Here is a 9433-nt window from a genome sequence, read left to right as displayed (position 1 = left end):
GGCATCCTGTACACTTTGCAGAAGGTCCTGGACAAGCCCTAGTTGCCCACCGTGGTGATTATATAACAAACTTACACAATTTTTCATTTTTCAATCACTCCCCAAGGTCCTTCATTCCTGCTTCCTGGGATTGCATCCTGCATATGAGTTATTTTCTTAGGCTCTGCTTTCAAACAGAAACTCAACCTAAGACAAGCATACAAATTAAGGCCACAGTAACATTGCTTTAAGTACACACCAAAATACATCAAACTAAAACCTAGAGTTGGTGAGGATATGAAATAACATTCACACAGTGCTGGTGGGGATGCAAATGGTATACATATTTTGGAACATTCACCAAGACAGACCACATACTGGATCATAAAACACATCTGAACAAGTTTTAAAAAATAGAAATCATAAAATGTCTGCTTCCAGTTGGAATTAAACTAGAAATCAGTAAGAGAAAGAAAGATAAAAAATCCAAAAATACTTCGGGACAAAACAACAAACTTATAAATAACACATGGGACAAGAAGAAATCTCAAGAGAAATTTAAAAAAATATTCTGAACAAAATGAAAATGAAAACAACTAATAAAAATTTGTGATACAGTGAAAGCATCCAGAGACAAAGTCCAACATGTGCTGAAAAACCTGAGATATTAATATTCTTTTATCCATTAATTCTAATTCTAGAAATAGTGTGAACTTAAATGTGTGCACCAGGGTTCTAATAGTTTATAATAGTAAACCAGTGGAAATAATATAAAGTAAAAGATTATGAAGTATTTACAAAATCCTAAAGATGTCAAATTTAAAAAAAAATAAATGATACATGAAAAATAAGCACCTAAATAGCACTGCACCTGCCAAAATGTCAACAAGGGGCATCCCTGGATTGTAGAAGTATATAGTCTTTTCTTTCTTTTTTCTTCTTTTAATTCTAATTTTTCCACAATGATATGCATTATAAAAATTGACAGCGAAAAGAGTAAGACTGAGAATCTCTTGTTCTTGAGGTTCATACATGACCTTCCTTCACTGTGGTGTTGTCCCTGTAGATTTAAGAAACACAAGGTTTCAATCCCAAGTGTAGTGTTGGCACAAATTTATTCTTAATATTTTAATAGCATTTATCTTAATGGCACTTTTGTGAAGCAGGAATTTTTTTCTGGAATCTGCAATGTGCTTATCCTAGAGTCTGTTTTCCCCTTGCTATCACAAGTGTCCTTAGATGACTTAATTAGCTTTTTGACTTTGGTATTCTGCAACCAGGATCCTGTATGATTGAATTTATCAGCTCTCATCGTCCCACTACTGAGATAAAGGTGTTTGTTTAAGAATAGGACATCTTAACTTGGCAAATGAAAAACTCACTTTGCCAACAGTGACTGAAAGTTAAACACACACACTGATAGCTATTTGGGAATGTTAAATGTTCTGTAAACATCTCCAGGATGTAAAACAATATATTAGTATGTGACTGAAATCCTCTGAACCAAGATTCTATTTTAGAAAACCGGGTCTTTAAGAAGCAAAATCACATAATGAGTATAATTGTGCACACTAAATTCTCCAGTCCATCCTGATGCTGTAGCAAGAAACAAGGAGAATATTAAACATTTAATAGTCAAACACAAATGATCTAATATTTATAACTGAACTTTGGCAAATTTGAAAAATTATCTGTCATTTTCACACTTTAATATGTGTGGAAAAAAAAAAACAAGAACAAGTGCAAAGTGTTTATGGAAGATAAGAACTCTGAGTTACAGAGACCAAAAAAAATGAAGACTGACAACCTTGCACTGCTAAGAATCAACAGTCAACTGACAGCAATAATGCTTTAAATTCCTAGTGTTTCTAATATTGTTGCATTAACCAAAGTAAAGCAGTTAAATGGAGAAAAATGCTTTGGTTTTCAATGACTTGTCCTCAGAGACATCATTTATGATGGAACAACCTTTGGTTGTTTAGGAGTGTAGCCTATATAGTCAGTGGAAAAGTGCTAAGAGAACTGTGTCCTAGCCATGATGTGGGGCTGCCCTCGTGCACATACTTTCTGCCTGGATGATGTTTTGTGGTTCAACCTGACTCTTTGCTCAGATAAGTGACTGTACTGGGGAAACATGCATTTTTCAAGCATAGAAGAGTCACCCAGTTTGCATCTATCCTCGGCCACCTCCATCTTGGACAGTGCTGGTACCATTACCATGAGATTACGCTTTTGAACCCAGCCATAGGTTCAAAACTAGAGGGCATTAGGGGAAGAACAGTTAGTTTCTCAATCCACAACACTCTAATCAATAGGTCTATTTTTAGGAGACTAGTTCTAAGTGCTTATTTCTCAAGGCCTACATCACTGATATAGGGATAAATTGAAAAGGCAATACATATTATTTATTATTGCTCTACTCTGGATTGCTCAGTGGGCAGTCCAAATAGCCTCTACTAATTATCACTTAATGATCAAAATAACTCTAAGTGATGGGGACAAGCATGAAATCCTGGCAAAAAATGGTATTAGGTGAAGAAACTGAGGTGCAGGAGAGTTAAGTATCAAAGCCAGGATTTGAATATAGGCTTATTAGACTTTAGGCCCTTATCTTCATTATCAGCTGAAGCTCTTTTTGTATTCTCCCATACAACTCCTCACATACCTAGGATGATGAATAAAGAGTTAGCCACACATGGTACATATAACTCAGCCTTATCTCATGAAATACGCACTTGTAATACAGTAATAATTTTATCTTTAATATTGGTATATGGTTCTATATACAGGTGATTTCTAAGACAGAGATAAAATTAAATGATTACTTACAGTTTATATTTTACAGATTTTTTTTTTAAAGACAAAATATTGAGTGTATCAAACACTCCCTGATAATTTGGAGTCAACTGCCCCTCAGGTTGGTTTATTCCTATAGTAACTGACTTGAACCCCATGATTTCTAGGATTCTTACATGTGCTTTTTGTAGATTTATCTTCTGGCTATCAAGCTATTCACTGCTCTTCTCAGTGAGTAGCTTGTATGCCTCACCTTTCTTATTTGTTCTTCCTAATCTCCTACAATATGAGAACTTATATAATCTTGAGTGTTAGACGTGTGTAAACTGAGATAAAACAATATATATGTAAAGGTCTGAGAGGCACTTCAGTTAGTACAATAGAAGGGAGTGATCTTTTCCCATGAGATTTAGCATTTTTGACTGGAAGAGTTGTATTTTGACTTCTTCCAGATATTTGAGTTTGTTAGTGATGTAGAAAAGTAATAGAGAATTGAGAGAAACAAAAGTAAATTGCAAAGGAAAGATGTGAAAAGAAAAATTTTGGAAACACTCAAATACTTATGCAATTTTAGAAATCTCCAAAAGCTAGCTCCCATTAATGAGCAAAGCACATTCTACAAAATGCAGAACTTGACTATACCACCATGTTTCTAAAGAAGGAATAGCAAAGTGCTTCCTTCGAATATCAGTATAATGGTAGTCAGAGTTTGTTTCTGCAGGAGGAAAGGGGAGGCTCTTTTACTGGAGAAAAATATCTCTCCATCAGCTTCTGCCACTCCGCATTCTTCTCCTGCATTTTCTTAAAATGGAGAGAACATTAAGCTAAATTTTCAGAATGTGGAATATTATTTGAAGGCACACGTACCCAAATGTAGAACCATCTGAATTTCTCCTACCAAGATATGACCCACCTACTGTCGACTTTTACATGACGAGAAGACACAGGAAGGCCTTACTACAAAAACCATGTTCTCTTTCCTCTTCTCTCCTGTAGAAAATGGAGAGATAAGCTGACCCACATCTAGCATCCTAAGAAACATATTTTTGGTTATGTGTCTTCTCCATTTGAACACTTAAGCATGCTGGAAAGTCCTTCAGGTCCTAAGACGGGGCAGGCAACCCGGGGGCCGTACTTTTTCAAAATTGAGATTTAAACCTTAAGGGAAAGAGCAGCCCATGTAGGCCTCCAACCTAACGGCCTCAAGCTGCTCACTAGAATTCAGTACCTAATTAGCTGACAATAAAATACATGTTGATTCTCACTCACTCTTGCTCCTTTTATAAAGCTCCCTTGAAGATTTCATTGGAAGAGAGCCAACTGGCAGCACAGGCCTTGAGAACCCATCCACTCTTCAAGTGATATCACCAAACACACAACATTTTCAAACCCCAACCTTGCTCCAAACACATCGAAATGCACAAATGAATTGCTTTTCTGAGAATCCACCATTGTATTAGTGCAAATAATGATGAGTATGGGTAGATTTAGAGCAATACATGATGGAAAAAATTGTTACATTTGTCAATCTCATTTAGACAAATGGTAACACTTTATTTACATATGCCTTAAGAAAACATGAAAGGAACCCCTAAACTAGACTCTAAACGAGACAAACTACACTGTTCAATGAAACTTGCTCAGTCTCTCTGCTTATTCTTTCCTCAACTTATTATGAAAAATAACATTGTCATCAACCTATTTTACAGCAAAGTTGGAAGACCTTGCAGCATAGTATGTTTTCAGTTAAATAGCAGCATTCATTAAAACACAGGTTCCCAGAGCAGAAACTCTGGACCCTATTTGGGCTATATTATACTTAATGCATTTTTCTTTTAGAGTACAAATGATTATGATGATAATGCACAGTGTCCAATAGCAAAATGACCTATGTCACAGGGAGGTTGTCTGGAAACTCACAGTTGTGAGATTGTAATAACTGCTGGTTGGCTAGTGTGTATATTTCCAAAGGGAGATAAAAATGAATTGTGTATGTCTTCCCCACAGTGATGGGCTTACTATAGGAAAGAATAAGTAATGTTTTAGATTCTAGTCACAACTTGACAAAAGAGAACATAAAATAGGTGCTTACATGTTGTTAGAGCACAGGGAGTCCAAAAAGGGACTTCTGTCCAGGAGGAAAATAAGTTACTGTATAGAACACGGTGCCCTTTAAAAGTCAAAAACTGTTGCTCTAACTAGAACTACAACTGGAGGTGGGGCGAAGGTGCCACAGCACAGACAGGGAGCCAGGTGCTCTCTGTGGATGCAGCCCCTGTGATTCACAGTTTGCAAAAGCGGATCTCTTAGCGACAAGGAAGCTGAGCTCACCCATGGCCGAGAAAGCTTTCTACTCATCTGAACAATTCTGTGAATGGGGTAATAGAGACAGTGTCTTCTCTGATTCAAAAGGCTACAGGGGAAAACCAAACTTGTCTGAGATGGCAGGGGAGACGTGAAGAGGGAATTTGCTGCTCTTAGGACTGCTGCAAACTGGTGTAAGATCCAATCCAAGTTGTTTCAGTTCTCTCCCTCTCAGTTCCTGAACACATAAAATTATACGATCAGATCAATCATCCTAGCTTTTAGATTTTATGATTCTAAGCAATATAATGCGAAGAAGTGCCTGAAAATCTTTAATATATAATAAATTATATCCTCCCATGCAATGTTCACATGATAAGAAAGGTGATGGATATATTCAACGTACTTGAACAGATCGATAATGGCAAGAAAGGAAGACAATCACTCCAAATTTTTGTCCTTTGAAGAACATGAGCACATTTGTTCACTGGGAGAACCAAAATTACTAAAAGAAAAAAAATATGTAAATACAGAAACAAAGCAAAAATAAACCATAGTCTCAAGTCTCCATGGAAACTCCAGAGAGTAAACATACATGCCACAAGTACCATGTTGAAGGGGAAAAAAAAGTGTTATAAGCATACATTTTGCTAGAATTTAAAAGAATTCTGAAGAGTCTAGCCACTGTATATTAGATAGTAGCACTCTCTAAAAATTATTGTTCCATCATCACTATTATTTGATGACACATTTCATCGAGACTCCTGATTCCTGAGCATCACACAGTCTTACCGATGTAAGAACGTTAAACAACACGTAGTCCACTCCACCTGACACTGAGCATCCCTCCCGACAGGCCTTTTTCCACCCGCTCCTTTTCTAATCATATAGGAACTTAGGCATGGATGAAATGTGGAGTAGTGAGTTACTTAACACAGGAAGCAAGAGATGGGATGTTACCAAAACAAAATTCTGGTTTCACCTTTTGCAATGAAACTTTTATAAGGATATGATATACAAATTCCCTAAAAGATGAAAAAAGGCATTTGAACCATGTCCCTCTCTCCCCGAGGAAACTCTCCGAAGATCACTTGGCATTCACAAGATTTCCATGCCCCAGCGGAGACTCCTCTGAGGAGACTACATCCTCTGCAGGTCAGCGAGGAACCCCCGTGGGGCAGCTACACCGCTGCCGGCCAGAGACAATCGCTTTTACATTATTTTTAAATGAGAAGACGAAACAGTTTAACCCCAAAACAGATTAAAGTTAACCGAATAGATGAAAGGCCCATGCCAATCAATTTAACTTCTCATCAGACAGGAAAAAGGAGATGAACTCCAAGGAAAGACATGTTTCGACACAAAAACTAAGAAACTCATTTGTTCAGAGTCACAAGCCAAGCTCCACCAGCTCAAAATGTGGGAGTGTTTTCCATGGATTTTTAAATCAATTTTAAGGGACCGCAGGAATTATTAACAAAATATACATAATAATTTGCCCTGTTCTCCTTTACAGAGGAGTTTCTCATATCTATTTAGGGTTTATAGTAATAAGTTCTAGGCAGTTTCCTTCTTTGTGTTTTAAATTTTTGTATCTCATATTCTTTGTTTCACTTGATGAATAATCACTGAAGAGTAATCAGGTGCGCTCATACTACTAGATATTAGATAAATAAACTTAAATAAGACATTGGGCCTGCCCTGGTTAGTTTTATAGCGGCAGAGACAGACAAGAGTATAAACAAAACAGTAACTAAATTATTAAATGCCCAATGATAAAAGTATAATACTGTAAAATTAAGGAATGCAAAGGAATGACTGAGGCACCAATGTCTAAGGGAGGAGTGGAGATCAGAAAACCACTGGGGGTAGTCAGACGGGAGCTGCGTTTGAAGATGAGTTAGGTGTGGTAGCAGAGCACTCTAGGCAGGCGATATGTTAGTTCTAATACTTACTACACTGACTGATTAGACTCACTAACTTTAATACTGAAGTTTTCTCTTTGCAATACTTAACAACTGAAACAAGGAATTTTGTTATTGTTTTCCTCTGATCCCTGAATTGTTTCTTTTTCCCCTCTTCTTTTGAAACTCCAATTACATATACATTAGCTAGCTTCATACTGTCCCACACCTGAGATTACTGTCATTTTGTTTGTTTGATTACTTTATATGACTCAGTTCGAATAACTTACATCAATTTGCCTTCAAATTCTTGAATCCTTTAACCTGTTGTATCCAAGCTGTTAATTTCATCAGATGGATTTTGTAGTTCAGGAGTTTCCACTGGGTACTTTACTTTTTTTAAGGCTACGAATAAATTTAATTATACTGAAATGTAGGCCAGGGCCTGGAAAACTGAATTAGAAGCTTTCTGAAAAGTCAAGTACTGATTTTTGTTCTTCTCTTTGAAAATAAATTATTTCTACTGTAATTTCTTATGACAACTATGGTTTCATCTGATGCTTTTCTTCTTTTTAAGGAGAACTATATTTACTTCCTAAATAATGAAGAAATCAGAAATTTATGTTTCCAATACTACATTTCGCATTCTTAAAGTGGACACTTCCCATTCCTAAAGGCGCTTTTGATTTTAGAACAACAATATAACGCTGTGATCAGTGAGATATATACCTGGTATAAAGTATCCACAATTCTTTACACGATCTCTTATTCATTTTTCCTCCTCAACTCCAAAAAAATAGAGCAAGAAGGGTAGGAGAGGAAAGGCAGCATTTACCTTTTTTCATGAAGTACAATTTTTTAAAAAAACTAACCCAGGAAATCATGGTTTTCTATGGTCATCAATGTTCGCAGATCAGGAAATAAAATATTTCATCATCACACAAACACCTTATTTATTAACCAACCTACATAAATAATTAAATTACTTACAGTGTGAAGCCTAGAGTCTACTCCACTCTTTGTTCTGATTTGCATAAGTGAAGGTTCAAGTTCTTTTCTATATCTTGAGAACAAATTATGGATGTTTGAACCACCAGGATTTTTCCTCACGGCTGAAGCGATTTTATAGTGTAGAAATTCCTTTCCATCGTTAAGAATGAAAGTCCATTCTTAAGAATACGTGGTCCAACAATTAAATCAGTCTCAGAATTTGTTACTTCTCTGTGATTAATACCGACTCCACTTTCTGTTACCCAATACCCTCGAGGACCATCTGGAATGGCATTTGCTTTGCAGTATGTATCTAGGACACTTGTTCCAAGGTTAAAGACTAATTCAGAAAATGAAGCTTCTTTAAACAACTTTTAACTCTTGATCAGACATGACCTCCAGTGCACGTATGCTACTATGACAAACGGCTTGTGTACATTTTTAAAGCAGAATCCAGCCCTTCTTCTCCATAAATCAACTTTGTTATGTCTGCAGCAAGTCGTTTCTGAGGACGCCGATTTTCCTGGCTCTTTGACATGCAGCTACATCATTAGGTCCATCTCTGGAATGGGCAGAAAAGTGAAGAGCTTCAGGTATTTTTCTACTGAAATCATCTTGCTGCCTGACAAAGAACTGATACAATTCAAGGAGAAATGTCTTAACTCTGTTTAGCCAAAAGGCACTGCCAGCAGACTCTCCCAGTTTTGATCTAGTTGTAGTCAGGGGAACAGTGATCCCAAATACGTCTTCTCCAGGCAATTTAAAGATGAGCTGGTATCTGGACATGATATTGCCCGGCTGATCAGATCCGCGCAGCTGGATCCGACACCCATAAAGCTGGAGCAGGTAGTAGAAATCATAGGCCTGAGCACCCGGTACAGGAACTCGTCCAAGCTCACGACCTCCGGGCCCGTGAGTCTGGGCTGGACGCTCCTGCGCAAGCGTCCGCGCGCCGCCAGCGGGCGGTGCCGTGCGGGCTGCTCAGGCACCTGGCCGAGCTGCCCGGCACCGAGAAGAAGCCGCACGAGGCCCGCCCGGCAGCGAAGAGCTGCGGGTGAGTAGCCGCCCGGGCCTGGAGCCCCCGGCGCGCGGCTCTCGCAGCTTCCCGCGCTCTGGGCACCGCGCCTCGCGCCCTCAGGTCACGCCGGCCGCGCGGGCCTCCCAGGCGCGCCGCGGAGCACCCCCACAAGCGCCGTCAGCTCGGCGCCCATTCGCTGGTCGTGAAGCGCAAGCAGCAGCGCCAGCCCAGGTCCCACCTGAGGCAACAAGCCGGCGGTGGTCTGAGGCCACGGAAGGTGATCTGGGAACTCTGCCCGCCTTGCCCCGGGGGACGGGCTCTGGGAGCTCTGCGTACCGCTCTCGGGGAGGAACTGTTTGAACCGCCCCCGAGCCTCCTGCACCTCCTGAGCGCCAGAGCGGGCCTCAGCGCAGCCCCGGGGGCAGGACTCCTGAAAGGCTGG

The 9433-nt window shown here is 39.1% G+C and overlaps 1 pseudogene; it reads right to left on the bottom strand.

Annotated features, from left to right (window-relative positions):
- Positions 1-8089: 8089 nt before the first annotated feature.
- On the bottom strand, positions 8090-9114 carry LOC105062757 (tyrosine--tRNA ligase, mitochondrial pseudogene; annotated as a pseudogene).
- Between the last annotated feature and the right edge of the window lie 319 nt (positions 9115-9433).

The sequence above is a fragment of the Camelus bactrianus genome, chromosome 30, assembly GCF_048773025.1.
Source record: "Camelus bactrianus isolate YW-2024 breed Bactrian camel chromosome 30, ASM4877302v1, whole genome shotgun sequence".
NCBI classification, from domain to species: Eukaryota; Metazoa; Chordata; class Mammalia; order Artiodactyla; family Camelidae; genus Camelus; species Camelus bactrianus.
The sequence above is the reverse complement of the archived record's forward strand: the minus strand, read 5'-3'. Positions and strand labels throughout refer to the sequence as shown.